Source organism: Pelodiscus sinensis, chromosome 1 (assembly GCF_052426305.1).
Source record: "Pelodiscus sinensis isolate ZL-2025 chromosome 1, ASM5242630v1, whole genome shotgun sequence".
In the NCBI taxonomy this organism is placed as follows: Eukaryota; Metazoa; Chordata; order Testudines; family Trionychidae; genus Pelodiscus; species Pelodiscus sinensis.
In genome coordinates, this window is record NC_143052.1 from 273,347,831 (window position 1) to 273,366,941 (window position 19,111).

Here is a 19,111-nt window from a genome sequence, read left to right on the forward strand (position 1 = left end):
CAGCTCCAGGCACTAAGGCTTTGGGAACAAAAACAAAAAATTATATAGATTCATAGCTGTTAAGTTTTAAATCTTGTCCATGATCACTGACACATCTCCTCTCATGTGAGAATATCCAACCCTAAAACCTTTGTTTGAGCTAGTCAAAAGAGCAACCCAGTTTTAGAAATTGTTCCTTGTTGGAGAGAGAGCCCATTACTGTCCTAAAATGTTGAGTTTCTAAAGGAATGTATGTTTAAACATTCCTGATACCATTTCCAATACAGGCTTCTTTTGATCCTCAAACTGCAGTCTCTCAATTTGTCCCTAAAAGGAGGACTTTGGTTTTTAAATTATGACACTCCTTAATAGTATTCTCATTTTTCTATGATTTTTCATAAGATTAAAGTGTCCCACTTAAATTCCACTTAGCATCCGCATATAATATGTTTGAGCAGCTGACCACAAAAAGAGGTGTCCATAGCACTTTAAACACAGCTCTCTCACTTATTTTTTCTAAGAAGCACATCTTCTTTATTCTGTTTTTCATTTTCTTTTTTTAGGGGTAATCTCTGCATATTTTATGTTATTATATAATCCTTAAATCAGGAAAGTTAGGGAGATTTCAAATATCTGCACTATGAATTTACTGTTTACATCTTAAAATGCTAGCTTTATGACTTAAACAATGCATACAAGTTAACTTTAATAAGATTCCTTAGAGCTCGTGGATAAACCATCTGTAAGCTTAATGGGCCTCATTCCATTATGGCACTAGTTATTTTCTACATATTCAGTAGAGTTACTCTGGATTTATATTAGTTTAAGATGAAAATAAAGTGCATTATTTTAGTGAGTCAAATAAATCCAAATATAACTAGAAAACTTAGGATATGATTTATAGGTTCTTCTGAATACTTTAAACATAATTAGCTGAATTGTGCCCTTCTGTTGCAACTGTGCATCCTTACTTAAGCAATGGGGAACAATCAGTGTGCTTGCACAGATGTAACTGAGGATACAGTTTTAGGCCAATGGGATAATCTCAGTGTATCAGCCAAAATTGTATCATCCACTTAGGTCTTCATCACACTGCAAGGAAAATTCATTACAATTTTTCTTACTGGAGTTATGGATTATTGCAGTTAGGGAAAATAACAGAATACTGAAAGTCTTCAGAAATGGTGTATTTAATTATAAATTAAATGCAACTATGTGCATAAATAATTTATTTTCAAGAAATTTCATTCAAGTAAGTTTCTTTATTTTGTTTTGGACAATGTCATGTCCTTGAAATTATGCTTTTTCATGAAGTTTCAGAGAAAGTGTTAAATTTTCATCAAATCATGTTTGTAATTGTAATATTTTCATTATTTTTATTGTAAAAGTACACTCTCACTTTAAAATTTTGTTTAGATGTAAAGCAAGATAACAAACATCTCTAAGTTCATTTAATTATTTGTTTATTTATTTATTTGTGCAATGGATGTGTAAATTGAGACAGAAAATATGACCTATCATTGCAGGGTTTCCCAGAACTAACTATTAAATTAGAATAAACTTTAAAAACAACAAATAGTCTGGTAGTACTTTAAAGACTAACAAAACATGTAGTCTGCGTCTAGACTGGCCGCTTGAATTTGCGCAAGAACACTGACGATCTAATGTAAGATTATCAGTGTTCTTGCACAAATACTATGCTGCTCCGGTTCGGGAAAAAGCCCTCTTGTGCAAAAGTATTTTCTTTTCTTTGATGTTCCAGTTATTCTGATATCTGAGGCATTATCTCTTAAACATTGAAAGTCACTTTATTTAGTTTAAATTTCTTTGCATCCCTTAAGAATTAGTGGTACCATCAGTTGTCATTGAGGTAGCCCAGAACCCTGAACTAAACATCACAAATAAGTGAAAGGAAATCTTATTTTTAAATATTTCCAATAAAATTCTGGTGCCATACAAGCCACTGATTTAAATGGGGTCAGAATGTTTTCCTTCTGTGTCCTGTGTGTCTTTGTAATTTTGAAACATGGGGATAAATTGTATGTTCATCCTTACAAGTACAGATGACATGATTACAGTGTAGTAGTGGCTCTGCGGAAGAGCCCTGTGTAGGAGAGGCATGCAGAATGGCTCAGGGACCACTGGGTAAGCATTTCTGTGTGCTCCTTTTTTCAGCTTTATTATGCTCAGGAAAACTACTGAAGGCTGTATGTTCTGCTCAAATCAATTCCCTGGCTCTGCAGTCAGACACAGGCAAATTTATTAATCCTTTCAATGCAAAAGAGGAATTTATTCTGATTTAGTAACATAAAGATTCTTTGCACCGAGGGAAGCCAGCAATAAAACTCCCATTGATATGAATAGCCACAGTTCCCTAAATGGTACTCATGCTCCTTTTCCAGCAAAATATTTCTCAGAACCCATTGCATCCTTGCAAATATCTCTCCCAGTCCAGATTATTATATTGGCTGCATGTAGCAGCATTTGTATACTACTAGGTTGGCAGGTACAGGATGCTCCTTCATCCTGTTTGTCCTACAGACAGTACTTCTTTTGCTCCTGTATAGTTTGCTCCAGCTCTTCTATTAGCAGCACACTGCACAGCTTTGGCCAGATGGGAAGTGTTTGGCAGCTGCAGGACTCAGATGCCAAATTCTGGAATATAGCTTTCCTGTACTGGCATGTGGGTTTGTTGCTGGCTTTTTGGCTTGCACCTCTGCTTGCTTCTTGGCAGGATCTCTAGCTGGCAGCTGTAAAACTGCCTCTGGGGCCGAGCTAGGGTCAAACTAGCTGTGCAACTAGATGATTTCTTGGTCAGAATTATCCGGCTGGACACTATTTTCACCATGGATTGCTTTGATTTTTAGATTATTCAGAGACTAAAACTGGCACTTTTCTCTTGTGTTTCAGCTGTTTACAGGGCTAATTGAAAGCAGCAGTTGTGCCCAGTTAGCAGATTTTAATTATACTGTTGCACCCCTAACTAATGCTGTTAGGCAGATAAAAGTGCAAAGACTCAGATTTTTCCTCTAGTTCTGCTTCAGGAAAGAGCACTTTTTTCTTTTTTCCTTTTTTCTTAAAGAACTTGGCCCTATGCCTGGATCGGAAATGTCATCTGGACTCAAGAGTGAGTCCAGCTTTTGTCAATTCCACATTTTTTCAGATTGCCTGGAACATGATTTTTTGAAAGTTTAATTTTTTCTTCTAATGATAATAAACAACAGTGCACTGTGAGCAACACAAACGTAAGAATGGCCACACTGGATCACACCAAAGGTCCATATAGTTTAATAGCCTGTTTTCTGACAGTGCCCTGTGCCAAGCCCCCCAGAAGGAATGAACAGAACAGATAATCATCAACTGATCCATCCCCTGTCACCCATTCCCAGCTTCTTACAAACAGAGGCTAGGGACACCATCCCTGTCCATCCTGGCCAATAGTCATCAGTGGGTCTAGCCTTCATGAATTTATCTAGTTGGTTTTTGAATTCTGTTATAATCTTGGTCTTTACATCTGCCAGCAAGGAGTTTCACAGGTTGACTATGGTGTTTGCAGAAATATTTCCTTTTGTTTTAAACTTGCTGACTATTATTTTCATTTGGGACCCCTCGTTCTTGTGTTATGAGGAGAAAATAGTACTTCCTTACCTACTTTCTCTACACCAGTCACAATTTGATAGACCTCAATCATATTACTCTTTAGTCAACTCTTTTCCAATCTGAAAAATCCCAATCTGGACTCATATGGAAGCCATTCCATTCCCTAATAATTTCTGGTCCCCTTTTTTGAATCTTTTTCAATTCTAATATATATTTTGAGATGATACAACTACATCAGCACACTATTCAAAATGTGGGAATACCATATTTATAAAGTGGTTACATTATAGTTTCTGCCTTATTATCTGTCTATCCCTTTCTTAATTATACCTAGCATTCCACAACTCCAAGATTTCTTACTTGAGTTGTAATAGCTAATTTAGATCTCATCAGTGTATATTTGTGTGGGTTTTATTGTGCATTCCTTTGTCTTTTTCAGCATTACATTTCATTTGCCATTTGGTTGCCCACTCAGTGTTGAGAGACTCTTTTGTAACTCTACATAGTCTAGAACTTAATTATCTTCGGGTATGTCTACACTAGCCCCCTAGTTTGAACTAGGGTGGCTAATGTAGGCATTCGAACTGGCAAATGAAGCCCGGGATTTAAACATCCCGGGCTTCATTTGCATGTTCCCGGGCAGGCACCATTTTTAAATCCCCTTAGTTTGAACTGACTGCCCGCGGCTACATGCGGCAGTCAGAAGTTAATCCGAACTAAGTCCTTAGTTCAGATTAACTGTTACTCCTCCTGCAATGAGGTGTAACAGTTAATCTGAACTAAGGACTTAGTTCGGATTAATTTCTGACTGCCGCGTGTAGCCGCGGGTAGTCAGTTCAAACTAAGGGGATTTAAAAATGGCGCCCACCCGGGAACATGCAAATGAAACCTGGGATATTTAAGTCCCGGGCTTCATTTGCAAGTTCGAATGCCTACATTAGCCACCCTAGTTCGAACTAGGGGGCTAGTGTAGACAAACCCTTGGTTAGTTTTGTATGGTTTGTAAATTTTCCTCCTCACTGTTTACTCGAATGATGGGCAAACTGCAGCCCGTTGGCCACTTGCAGTCCAGTAGGGGTCCACCTGTGGCTTGTCCGCCTCCTCTTTGTCCCCCTCCTCCACAAGCCTCTCGCACACTGGGGCACCAGAACCCTGCACTTCCTACTCTTCCTCCTCTTGCCCAGCACTTTCAGAGCCCCACGAATTTGCTGATTCGCACTCTATCACACTCCTCTTCCTCCCTGTGACTCAGCAGTTAAGGCTCTGGGAGGAGCAGGGATAGAGTGCAAATCAGCAGGTTCATGGAGCTCTGAAAGTGCTGAGAAGGAGCAGGGAGGAGTAGGAAGTGTGGGACTCCACTGCCCCAAAGGAGCTTAGGGAAGGGAGAAGAGAGAAGTGAATGGGCTGCAGTTTGCCTACCACTGGATGCAGCCCACTGAGATGAAGGAGGGAACACTCATGCAGCCCAATCACTATTCTTGATTGCCCATTGTGGGTTTTCTCCTTTTTCCAAATCATTTAATAGATCTAGTCCCAGAACTGACCCCTAGGAGATACCACTATTTATCTCTCTCCCTGAAAACTAACCATTCCTATCCTTTGTTTCCTATCCTTTAACCAGTTTCCAATCTGAGAAGACATTCTCTTTTCCCATGACAGCTTACTTTACTTAAGAGCCTTTGGTGAGGGACCTTGTCAGAGACTTTCTGAAATTCTAAGTACACTGGATCTCCCTGGTACATATGCTGGTTGATACCCTCAAACCATTCTAATAGATTGGTCAGAGATAATTTCCCTTTATAAAAACTATGTTGAATCTTTTCCAACAAATTATGTTCATCTATATGTCTGAAAATATTGTTCTTTACTATAGTTTCAATCAGTTTTCCTGGAACTAAAGTCAGGCTTGCCAGCCTGTAATTGCCAGGATCATCTCTGGAACCCTTTTTACAAATTTGCATCCCATTAGCTATCTTCCAATCATTTGGTAGAGAGGCTGATTTAAAGGTTAGGTTATAAACCAGTCTGTAGTTCTGCAGTTTCACATTACAGTTCCTTAAGATGTCTTGGGTGAATATTATCTGATGCTGGCAACTTATTACTATTTAATTATCAATTTGTGGCAAAACCTTCTCTAATGACACTTCAATCTATAGACTAACTGAAGTGTAGGAGCATAAGCTTTCGTGGGCAAAGACCCACTTCGTCAGATGCATGTCTGGGCATGCCCACGAAAGTGGGTCTTTGCCCACGAAAGCTTATGCTCCTACACTTCAGTTAGTCTATAAGGTGCCACAGGACTCCTCGTCGCTTTTGCAAACTCAGACTAACACGGCTACCCCTCTGATACTTCAATCTATGACAGTTGCTTAGATTTGTCACCTAAAAAGAATGACTCAGGTTAGGGAATCTCCCTCACATCCTCATCCTGATGCAAAGAATTCATTTTTTTTTCCTCAATGGCCTTACCCTTCCTTAGTGCTACTTTCACATCTTGATTGTCCTGTGACCTCACTGGTTGATTAGCAAGCTTCCTGCTCCTTGTGTCCTTAAAAACATTAGTAATACTTTATGAATCTTTTGCCGAGCTATCTTCCTAATTGTATTTTTACACTTAATTTGCTAGAGTTTATGATCCTTTTTATTTTCCTCACTAGAATTTAATTTCCACTTTTTAAAAGATGCCTTTCTGCCTCTTACTGATTCTTTTATTTTGTTGTTTACCCATGGTGGCACTTTTTTGGTTCTCTTTTTATATTTTTTTTAATTTGGGATATACATTTAAATTAAAATGTTTCCATGCAGCTTTCAGAGATATCATTTTGGCACTGTATTTTTTAACTTCTGTTTATACGGCCTATTCAGTTTTGTATAGTTCCCCTTTCTGAAATTAAATGCTACAGTGTTGGGCTGCTGTGTTGTTTTTCCTGTCACCGAGATGTTAAATTTAATTATATTATGGTCACTATTACCAAACGGTCCAGCTATATTCACATCTTGGACCAGATGCTGTGAACCACTTAGCACTAAATCAGGAATTGCCTCTCCTCTTGCGGATTCCAGAACCAGCTGCTCCAAGAAGCAGTCATTTAAGAAGTGAGGAAACTTTATCTCTGCATCCCGTCCTGATGTGACATGTACCCAGCCAATATGGGGATATTTGAAATCCCTTTTTGTTACTGAATTGGTTTTGTTTAATATCCTCTCTAATCTCCTTGAGCTTTTCACAGTCAATATTACTACCCTGGTTAGGTGGTTACTAATATATGCATGTGTAAGCGGGGGAATGGTCCCGCTCTTGTGGGGAACTTTCCTGGCTTCTATACACCCCGGTGAAATGAACCAGCGAAAGGATCTGAGTCCCCGCTCCCACTTCCTTTACCCCACGGCTCCCTGATCCTGAGGGCTCCCCCTCCACTCTCCTGAGTAGCAGAGCCCTTGAAACCCCAACAAGGCTGGGCCCAGGTTTCCTGGGGCTTAATCCCTGACCTTGTAGTCACTAGGGGCAGGAGTTAGGGTGTCCCCACTCCGAGGTGCTCTCTTTACACTGCAGGCCTTCTTGGCCCAGTGATCACTTCATAAGGTTCAAAGCAAATACAATTTATTAAACAACAACTGATTAAAGAGAATAGAATAAGAAACAATGAGAATGGTTAAATGAGAACACACAGCCCTGCTCTGTAGCACAGGGACATCAACACAGCAGTCTGCAGAGTGTAAGGACAGTTCACAGTCTCTTCCTTAGAAGCCCTGGATGTGCTGCAAGGGGCTGCAGGCTGGACATGCTTGCACTGGCAGTGACCACACAGCCTCAGTCTCTAAGTGGCCAGACCCCTCTCCCAGTCCAGAGCCTTTCCCCACACTTTGCAGGTCCCAGTAGCTCACCACATCCAGCTGCAGGCTGTGCTGCTTGGCCAGTTCCAGCTTCTTGTGTTGCTTCTCTGTTCCTTTTGGCTTTCTGAGCACTGCCAGTCTGCTGCTCAACACAGGGTCTGCACTGCTTGGCCTGTCTGTGTCTGGTTCTGTCACTGCAGGACTTCTTCTTGTACTCCTCTCTCAGCTCTCTGTCTTTGCAGGACCTCTCCTGCACACAGCTCGCTCTGCTCTTTCAGCTCCCTGTTTGCTCAGAGAGAGAGCCAGAACAATCCCCACTTACAACCTGCCAGTCAGGCTGAGCTGGAGTGTTGACTGCTTTCCATTGTCTCTGGGGTCTGTCAGTCTCATGAACCCTTCCCCTTCTGAAGCTGGTAAACCAAAAAACTCCCACAGAGTTTTAGTAAGGGGTAACAGTCCCCTTACACATGCTACTGATAATAATTAGATGCGCCTCCGCAAGAAAATGCTTGATCTTCTTTTTGCCCAATTTTGAATGCTCTCATTACATAGTTTAAACTTGCCTCATTTTTTTTTCTCCTAAATGAGGCGATGAAAAATTAATGCAGCTAGGGACAGCCAAGGCATTTGAAGTAATTCCCTAAACTATGCCTTTCCCTCCATGCCGCTCAGCACATAAACCTTATTGTCAGTGGAAATAACTGCAAAAGAACCAATCAAGAATACTCACTAAGGCTCAAAATACCTACATTAAAGTACAGATTAGTCATACTTGTTATAAAGTTTTCATTCCTTTGGTCATTTACAGTAGGAGAATGGGTTTTAGAAAGATTGGAGACACAAAATATTCATATAACTGCCTGTCTTATACCATACTTTTAAAAAAAAACTTTTTTGCATGTTAATCTTGTAACTGTGATTAGTAAGAACAAATTCAACTACTCTTTCTTTTGTCCTTCGTTCCTGTTTATTTCTTCCAGTCCTGTTAAGCCCCACATATCAGAACCAATGGCTCTTCATGTTTATCTTCCTACCACAGGTTTCTGCCTTATTAATGAGAGTTTAGTAGCTCTCTATATCCGGATGGGTTTTCATCCTACACATAGGAAAACCTCTAAAGGGTTCTTTGTGTTTCAGTACATGTTGAAATATTGGCAGACTTTTCACAATAAAACTCACCTTTGCGCCTTTCATGTTAGAAGGAATGACCCAGGACAAATTCTCTTTTAATAAAACAAAACAAAAATAGTGGATTTTGTTATCCATGTACACTGTTTTTATGTGTACAGTATAATTAATGAGATGCCAACGGTTAAATCACAGTAGGGAGGAAAATATTTTCCCTTATTGCACTTGCAGTAGTCTCTGTGATCTTTACAAAAATCTCTACATTAGTATAAGTATGGGACCTTCTCATTAGACCAATGAGACCCTAGGGCAGGGGAAATTATGACTGAGCAAACAATTACATTTTCCTCTCATTAATGACTCTTTTTTCTTGTTGACAGATATCTAGTGAGAGAGAATATATTTCTATGGCTTATCGCAAGGCAGCAAGAGAAGGCACAGTCTCTAACTTACAGGGTATTTGTCAGTGCACATGGCGAACGAAAGTCATTGGTGGATTTGTAGCTTGCATTTTTACATGATTAAATGTTTTAAGTCTATTGATTTCATGCTGGGGATTAATGATGCTGAATGAAAGAGCATCAAAGAATACGGCATGTTTACATGCTTGATTAAAATAACTTTTAAAAGATTCAGATAACTTATTATTGGCTAGGAATGAGATAGTGGCAATGTAGGACCAATCATGCATTCTGCATTGAAAGAAGTCTGAATTAACTTATTTAGGCACTGAAAGAAGAAGAGCGAAGGTTTGAATAGGATTGACTGTACCTTCCTGAATACTTAACTCTAGTGTTAGACTTGTTTCCATTGAAACAGAGGATTAAAAGGTTGTATTATCAGTTGCTGCAGATCGCTTTTACTGAACCAATCAAATCAGGATGCTTAGCTGCCAGTGATTAATGAGCAGATCTTTTAACTCAGGGACCTGTTGGTTAAAGAACAAACCCACAGACATGCAATGGGCATATGAACAAGAGATGACATTTGTAGTTTTTGCTTGGAATTGACTTAAGGCTTTTCTATCTGTGTGTTTCATACCTTTATTTGAAAAATACTTCACATTTATCTTCAAATGTTCAGAATACTAATTTGATTGTGGCAACTCTCTGCAAATGATTTTACTATCTAGAGGAGAGTGATTCAGCGTATTAGACATCACTGTCATTCTGCTAGGAGTGCTAGTTTCTGATCTCAGGGCAGACTGTCACAAAACAGGGCAAACACCCCAAACGGGTTGTAGGGTTTAAAATTAGAATCCACTAACCCAATAACAAATGTGAACCCCTAAAGAACTATAGCAGACTAACTATGGAGCCACAGACTGTTTCTGTTAGGCAGTCCAGTCTATCTTGCCTGAATGGTGATAAATGGTCTCTTACACCAAAGATCAAAAAAAATTCAGGTTGCTCCCAGTCCAAAGAGAGCAGTCATTTACCCCACAGGTCAATTTGTACCTCAGATCTCACACCAAAGAGAAGGGGTTCTTGGCCTTCAGACCACATGCAGCCCAATTAGCACACAGCTTTTGCCCAGCTTAGCTGTGTGCTAAAGGCTGGCCAGTGTGCCAGGAGATGCTGGTTTTCTGGTATGGAGGGATCTGGGCTGTCATGCTGCCCAGCATAGTAGGGTCAGGGATGCCCCACTGCCTAGTTCTGCAGGGTTGGAGTTGGGGTTTGAGGCAGCCCAACTCCTACATTTAAACTTCAGATCCACAGCTGGGCTAGGTCCCGGATCCAGTGTGAGCCAGGACTGAGCAAGCTAAGTTATTTTGAAATAATTTCCTAGTGTAGACATGCCCCAATGGAGTTGGCTGATTATTTAAGTATAATGTATAGCTCTTTGTTTACAAGCTTTTTATTTAGGGTCAGAAGCATCCAACATCCCTTGCCGGGGCAGAAGGCAGGGAGTTAGTTCTCCTCATAGGCAGCTATTAATGTAAAGAAATGTTTCTCTGTTGCAGATATAGAAAGAAAATAGCAGCAATCAGAGACTCAGTTTAAGCAGAGCTTTCTTTTAAATTATTGTGTTCTACATTTCCTTCCCCACTCCCTTTGGCTCCTATATGAAGCAGCGAGGTCACGTTGCAATCATCTGTTTTTGTATTTCCTTCATTTGAGGAGCTGGAATATAAGCTGGCTCTCATTTCTAGCTGATTCTGTCAGTTCCGCTAGGCCCCAGCTTGGGTGAATGCCAACACCAACAGGTGATCTTTGTAGCTGCAAAACAGCAGGAAGTAGGCTGCGCATGTATGAGACAGTTCACCAGAGGGGCTGTCTGGCCTGTCTCCATCTTTCTTTGTAATTAACACACCCTCCCCCCATACCGAGCAGAAAATCTGTACAGAACAGCTCAGCTGTGGCAGCCATTGCACAGCATGTAAGGGAAAGAATGTTAATAAAGGGTCTTGGAAGAATACAGGCTGCACAAGTGCAAAGGTTCACTCTGGTCTTAAAGGGAGACTGTGGTTGGTCCTTTGAAGGAGTCAGAACAAAATGATATTTGCTGTAAAATCATATCCAGTCTAAAAATTATGGAAAAATGAGGATATAAGTGAATTGTTGGCCTAACCAACAATATCTTTATAGATAAAGAGTAGCTTACAGCAGTATAGCAATTCATTTTTACTTTTTTTCTTTAAAATAAGGAGTTTCTGTGTGACATAAAGAGTGATTTACACTACCAGAGAGAAAGTGACATGGCTGCCTTGAACTAGCATCATTTTGAGTTCTGGAACAAGGAGTGGATGCCGCAGGAGCAAGGCAAAATACTGTAATAACTAGCTGTTTCAGTAAGATATGCAGTCTGAGCAGACTACTGCAGAAGCACTTTTAAAAGACACATAAGCCTTCTAGGACTTCTCAAAATAGTTTCAATGAATGAGGCAAAATTAAGATATTTTCATGTACACAAAGCTGTATATAAAAGACCTTGATGGCTTAAGGAAGACAGTTTCAAATCATTTACCTCCATGACTTACAGTAACCCCTTAATATCTGTCAGTATATCCCATACTGTGATATGTTGTGTTATCAGAAATCCTAACTGCATGGTTTACATTTACAGTGCAGCCTAATATCCCTAGTTTAGGGACTTGATAGCCTTAATCCTTTACAAAATTGATGATATACCAAGTTCCACTTTATAAATATGGAAGCTAAATTACCTATCATGGCCAAAAGATTCTGTGTTCCTCTTCTTTTCTACAGCTGACTGTTCATCTAAGCATTGAAGTAATGAGTGTTTGCCATTTTATCTGTTCCTGTGCAACTGCAAAGGTCAAGAGTCCAGTTTTGGAACAGACTTGATACACACATGTAATATGGGGGCTGCCTCGACCCCTAAGCTGGTGGAATTTTATCCCAGATGTTACAAACCACCCAGAGAACACCATTGCTGGAACCTCTTCTGGCTGCCTCCTGACATGTCTGAAAAGTATGACATGCCATTTGCAGACAATGGCCTCAGTAGTCTGTAGATTGGAGTAACCCTAAACATCCATTCCATTTTATGCCCAACTTACAATGATGGCATTTTGTGTGGAAAGACTCCAGGTTTGCCCAGTCTGAGCAGCATAGTATGTATGTTTCACAGCTATATAGCAGTGTGGACAGGATACAGCTCAAATAGATCCTGAACTTGATTGCAATGACAAGATTATATTGATTCCATAACCACTGCAGATGGCCTATGTTATGTCAATCGAGTGGAGGACCTCAGTGTGAGAGTTGGAGGAACTGGTGGTATAGAACCCAAATAGCAAAAGGTAGAGATGATGTGGTCCACCTCCTTCTGAGTACTGTAATGCCACCATGAGAGATCCAGGAAAGCCAGTGTATGCATTACCATTTAAACCATGACCCAAGAAAGGAAAGATTCTAGGAGGCACAGAACGTGAGCAAGTGGCAGGAGTTACCGTTGGATATACCTGAACTTTAATGGCCGATGACCTCTTCACACATGGTTCAGAGGGTGCCAGTAACTACTTTTAGGCTTTAGAGGGGAAGCCGAGTTAGTCTGTAACAGCAAAAACTTAAAAAATAACAAATAGTCTGGTAGCACTTTAAAGACTAACAAAACATGTAGATGGTAGCATGAGCTTTTGTGGGCACAGCCCACTTCTTCAGGTTCACGAGATTATCATGTGAAAGGACAGTGCATACTGGAGAGTCTAACTGATTGTACGTATAGTTGGGGTTATTTTTCCCAATGTGCATTACTGTCAGCCGACGGTCAGGGCAGTGTGTGTGTGTATGTTTCCGAGAAAAGGTTTAACGTCCGTGCCTTTACTGCTAGGACCGGGGTCCCATCGCAGAGGGTGGCCAGCAGGCCAACAGACGCCCCGTTATATAGGAAGAGCTTATTACATCTTAGATTTCAGCTGCTAGAATTTCATAATTCCTTCGCAGCGGGCAGCCTTGAGGAAAGACTGAAAGATGCCCCAGTGGATCCTGTCACCTGAGAGTGACACAGATCCAAACGCCCAAGCTCTTCCTATAACTGTCCCTTTATGACCGGCTGAAGTTCTTTTAAATTGTGCTTGGTTCTGTTACAGCAACTAAAGGAGTCAGGTTAAAACTTAAACAGTTACAGGTTTATTGAGGAAGCTTATAAATCATATGGTTGCAATGGCTATTGTTCTATTTCTTAACTATTAGCAAAATATAGGTCTTAAAAATGGTTACAAAGAAGATAAAGATAGAAAAATAGAAACAATGGTACCAAGTAACAGCTTACTCTTTCTATGTGTACACTTAAGACAGAGGACCACATCCAGGTACCATTTTTACCCCCTTCTGTGCCTCTCGACTCCAGCATGTCAGGCCAGGGCCGGTCCCTCAATTCCTAGGAAAGACGAAAATACGAGGTGGGCATCCCCATAGAACCTCGGGAGGTCAAACACCTAACCCGACCAGCAGGTGGAGGGTAGAATGACACTCAAAGTGAGTGTGTGCTGGGCCCATCTTTTATACCCATGGGGTCACGTATTTCTCTTTCTTATCTGTAATGCCAATTGATGCTGGTCTGTCTGCTGTGAGACCAGTTCTTACAAGGAAGTTGTGAACTTAATTTACACTTGTAAGAGAGATTTGAGGTGATTAAATTTTGAAGTACTGGACATTGTTTTCTCAGTGGGAAATTCCTCTCAGGGACTGTGTGTGTGTTCGAATCAACATAGGTGCCAGCCGGTGGCAGTCTCACATATCCTGATCTCTCCTCATATCTATGTTTCAGCTTCTCAGGATCAGATGAGCCAGCATAGACTATGCTGATTTTATTGCTCCTTCTCTGTCCTGTATGCTTCAGAGAGGCAAATAAGATGGATGATATAGGGGTTAGTCTGTCTGGCCACAATTACTTTACATTTATCCACATTAAATTTCATTTGCCATTTTGTTGCCCAATCACTCAGTTTGGTGAGTATCCAGTCAATATGGGGGTAATTAAAATCCCCCATTATTATAGAGTTCTTTATTTTGGTAGCCTCTCTAATATCCCTCATCATTTCATTGTCAGTATCGCTGTCCTGGTCAGGTGGTCGGTAATATATCCCTACTGCTAATTTCTTATTATTGGAGCATGGAATTACTATCCATAGCGATTCTATTGAACATGTTGATTCACTTAATATTTTTATTTCATTAGATTCTACATTATCTTTCACATACAGTGCCACTCCGCCACCCACCCGGCCTGCTCTATCCTTTCTATATATTTTATATCCCGGTATGATTGTGTCCCACAGATTTTCCTCATTCCACCAGGTTTCAGTGATGCCTATTATGTCAATCTCCTTATTTAATATGAGGTACTCTAGTTCACCCATCTTATTGCTCAGACTCCTAGCATTTGTGTACAAGCACTTTAGAAATTTGCCACTGGTTATTTGTCTGCCCTTCCCTGATGCATTGGATTCCTTTGTATTCGGTTGTTTGTCTGCTCTGGCCCATGGTTTGCCCTCTCCCCTCCTCTCTTTCTGACTACAGCTTAGAGAATCTCTATCAATGGAGTCTCCTCTAAGAGAAGTCTCCTTCCGATTTACGTGCATCTCCGCACCAATCGGCTTTCCCCCATCTCTTAGTTTAAAAACTGCTCTACGGCCTTTTTAATGTTTAGTGCCAGCAGTCTGGTTCCACCCTGGTTTAGGTGGAGCCCACCCTTCCTGTATAGGCTCCCCCTCTCCCAAAAGTGTCCCCAGTTCCTAATAAATCCAAACCCCTCTTCCCTACACCATCATCTCATCCACTCATTGAGACTCTGAAGCTCTGCCTGCCTACCTGGCCCTGCGCGTGAAACTGGAAGCATTTCCGAGAATGCCACCATAGAGGTCCTGGATTTCAGTCTCTTTCCTAGCAGCCTAAATTTGGCCTCCAGGACATCTCTCCTACCCTTCCCTACGTCACTGGTACCTACATGGACCACCGGCTCCTCCCCAGCCCGACACATAAGTCTATCTAGATGCCTCGAGAGATCCGCAACCTTTGCACCAGGCAGGCAAGTGACCATACGGTTCTCCCGGTCATCACAAACCCAACTATCTATGTTTCTAACGATCGAATCACCCACTACTAACACCTGCCTCTTCCTAACTGGCATTCCCTCTCCCTCAGAGGTATCCTCAGTGCGAGAGGATACCGCAACATCCTCTGGGAGGAGGGTCCCAACTACGGGATGGTTTCCCTCTGCTCCCATTAAATGCTCTGTTCCCTTGAGACTTTCATCCTCCTTAAGAGCACTGAGGCTCTCAGACTGGAGGTAGGACAGTACTACAGTGTCCCAGAAAGTCTCATCAACATAGCTCTCTACCTCCATTAGCTCCTCCAGTTCAGCCACCCAGGCCTCCAAAGCCCGAACTCGGTCTCTGAGGGTCAGGAGCTCCTTGCAATGGGCGCACACATATGCCACCCGCCCACAGGGCAGGTAATCATACATGTTACACCCGACGCAATAAACAGGATAGCCCCCACTCTGCTGCTGGGCTTCTGTCTCCATTTTTCTAATGAATAAGTTTAAGTATAAACTGGGATTCTTTTTAAACCTCTGGAGTATAGATTATTCTAAGAGTTATGTTTTAAAGAAGGTCACAAGTGTCCTCTAAACTCCCCCCTCTAAACTCCCTCTCCAAACTCTCCTGTTAGCTGTTCCTGGTCGCTGAGTCACAGACTTATATAGCTCTGGTAGCCCCTCCCCCTGACTGAGGCTCAGCCAATTAACAGAGGCTTCTAGATTTCATACCTTTTAGAAGCTCCTTCAAACAGACAAACCAACCAACCAACCAAACAATCCAGACAAACACAAGCTTAGCACACTGCAAATAACTCCCCCACACACAAACACACACTCCAGACAGCCACTTACCACAAGGGTCCCGTTTTTACTTCTCTTTTACCTGGAGAACTCCCTCTCCAAACTCTCCTGTTAGCTGTTCCTGGTCGCGCTCTGCAGACACGTCTGCTGACATTGCAGGACACACATTTCCAAGGGGACATTGACACAAGTGCCTCACAATTCACTAAGGGTGTGTCTAGACTACATGCCTCCTTCGACGGAGGCATGTAGATTAGCCAGATCGGAAGAGGGAAATGAAGCCGCGATTAAAATAATCGCGGCTTCATTTAAATTTAAATGGCTGCCCCGATCTGCCGATCAGCTGTTTGTCGGCAGATCGGGGGAGTCTGGACGCGATGCCCCGACAAAGAAGCCTTTCTTCATCGACACAGGTAAACCTGGTTTCACGAGGCTTACCTGTGTCGATGAAGAAAGGCTTCTTTGTCGGGGCATCGCGTCCAGACTCCCCCGATCTGCCGACAAACAGCTGATCGGCAGATCGGGGCAGCCATTTAAATTTAAATGAAGCCGCGATTATTTTAATCGCGGCTTCATTTCCCTCTTCCGATCTGGCTAATCTACATGCCTCCGTCGAAGGAGGCATGTAGTCTAGACACACCCTCAGAGAACATAACACTGACAAGGCATCTGCAGCTGAAAGCAGAGAAATGGCTTTAACGCTGGTGCTGAGTGCTAAGTTGTTAGTGCTGATCAAAAGCAAGAGTGAACAATTGTCCTAAAGAATGACCTATTCTCAGTCATTGAGACAGAGGCACAGTAATGCAAACTTTTTCCTAGGCTAATAGTACTGGCTTCATGCTATGTAACCCGCGCTGTTGAGTCTTTCTTGATGATTTCCATCACCTCAGGTCGCTAGGCTCAGCTTGTGCCATGCATCTTCTCGTCCTGTATCAGCCATCATTTTAAGGGTTCTCATTGGAAGTGAAGAGACACCTGTCACATGTGATGATATGTGCCAAATCCTTAGATCTGGGGGTATGCCTCACCACATGAACCATGACCCAAGAATAGAAAAATTCTGGGACGCACAGAATATAAGCAAATGGAAGGACTTACCATTGGGTATACCTGAACCTTAATGGCCAATGACCTGTGCAAGTCCAATTCAGCGAGTGCCATTTAGGTTGCCCACTGATGGCATAGTTCCTACAGTCAATCTTCTTTTATATTCCTCTACTACAGTAAGGTGCAGGTAAGACTGGGGAGAGGGGCGCTAGGCTGCAAGGTTGAAAACTAAACATAGACTGGAAAGTAGATTTTTCCATTTAACTGTACTCAGTTACAATAACATAGCCCCACAATACACCTCAAAGAAAGATCATAGAATCATAGAATAATAGGACTGGAAGGGACCTCGAGAGGTCATCGAGTCCAGCCCCCCGCCCTCAAGGCAGGATCAAGCTCCGTCTACACCATCCCTGACAGATGTCTATCTAACCTGTTCTTAAATATCTCCAGAGAGGGAGATTCCACCACCTCCCTTGGCAATTTATTCCAATATTTGACCACCCTGACAGTTAGGAATTTTTTCCTAATGTCCAATCTAAACCTCCCCTGCTGCACTTTAAGCCCATTACTCCTTGTCCTGTCCTCAGAAACCAAGAGGAACAAATTTTCTCCTTCCTCCTTGTGACACCCTTTTAGATATTTGAAAACCGCTATCATGTCCCCCCTTAATCTTCTTTTTTCCAAACTAAACAAGCCCAGTTCATGAAGCCTGGCTTCATAGGTCATGTTCTCTAAACCTTTAATCATTCTTGTCGCTCTTCTCTGTACCCTTTCCAATTTCTCCACATCTTTCTTGAAATGTGGCGCCCAGAACTGGACACAGTACTCCAGCTGAGGCCTAACTAGTGCAGAGTAGAGTGGCAGAATGACTTCACGAGTTTTGCTTACAACACACCTGTTGATACAACCTAGAATCATATTTGCTTTTTTTGCAACAGCATCACACTGTTGGCTCATATTCAACTTGTGGTCCACTATGACCCCTAGATCCCTTTCCGCCATGCTCCTTCCTAGACAGTCGCTTCCCATCTTGTATGTATGGAACTGATTGTTCCTTCCTAAGTGGAGCACTTTGCATTTCTCTTTATTAAACCTCATCCTGTTTACCTCTGACCATTTCTCTAACTTGCTAAGGTCATTTTGAATTATGTCCCTATCCTCCAAAGAAGTCGCAACCCCACCCAGTTTGGTATCATCTGCAAACTTAATAAGCGTACTCTCTATCCCAATATCTACATCATTGATGAAGATATTGAACAGTACGGGTCCCAAAACAGACCCTTGAGGAACTCCACTTGTTATCCCTTTCCAGCAGGATTTAGAACCATTAACAACAACTCTCTGACTACGGTTATCCAGCCAATTATGCAGCCACCTTAACGTGGCCCTATCTAAGTTATATTTGCCTAGTTTATCAATAAGAATATCATGTGAGACCGTATCAAATGCCTTACTAAAGTCTAGGTATATGACATCCACCGCTTCTCCCTTATCCACAAGGCTCGTTATCTTATCAAAGAAAGCTATCAGATTAGTTTGGCATGACTTGTTCTTCACAAACCCATGCTGGCTATTCCCTATCACTTTATTACCTTCCAAGTGTTTGCATATGATTTCCTTAATTACCTGCTCCATTATCTTCCCTGGGACAGACGTTAAACTGACCGGTCTGTAGTTTCCTGGGTTGTTCTTATTCCCCTTTTTATAGATGGGCACAATATTTGCCCTTTTCCAGTCTTCTGGAATCTCCCCTGTCTGCCATGATTTTTCAAAGATCATAACTAAAGGCTCAGATACCTCCTCTATCAGCTCCTTGAGTATCCTGGGATGCATTTCATCAGGACCTGGTGACTTGCTGACATCTAACTTTCCTACGTGATTTTTAACTTGTTCTTTGTGTATCCTATCTTCTAAACTTACCCTCTCTCTGCTTGTATTCACTACGTTAGGCACACCTCCAGACTTCTCGGTGAAGACCGAAACAAAGAAGTCATTGAGCATCTCCGCCATTTCCAAGTTCCCTGTTACTGCTTCTCCCTCCTCACTAAGCAGTGGGCCTACCCTGTCCTTGGTCTTCCTCTTGCTTTTAATGTATTTATAAAAGGTCTTCTTGTTTCCCTTTATGCCTGTAGCTAGTTTGATCTCATTTTGTGCCTTTGCCTTTCTAATCTTGCCCCTGCATTCCCGTGTTGCTTGCCTATATTCCTCCTTT

At 41.8% G+C, this 19,111-nt stretch overlaps 1 protein-coding gene across 6 annotated transcripts in view; it reads left to right on the top strand.

Moving 5' to 3' along the window:
* The window catches only part of KLF12 (KLF transcription factor 12), a 377,983-nt gene that overhangs the window by 281,453 nt on the left and 77,419 nt on the right, over positions 1 to 19,111 (top strand). The window lies entirely within an intron of this gene.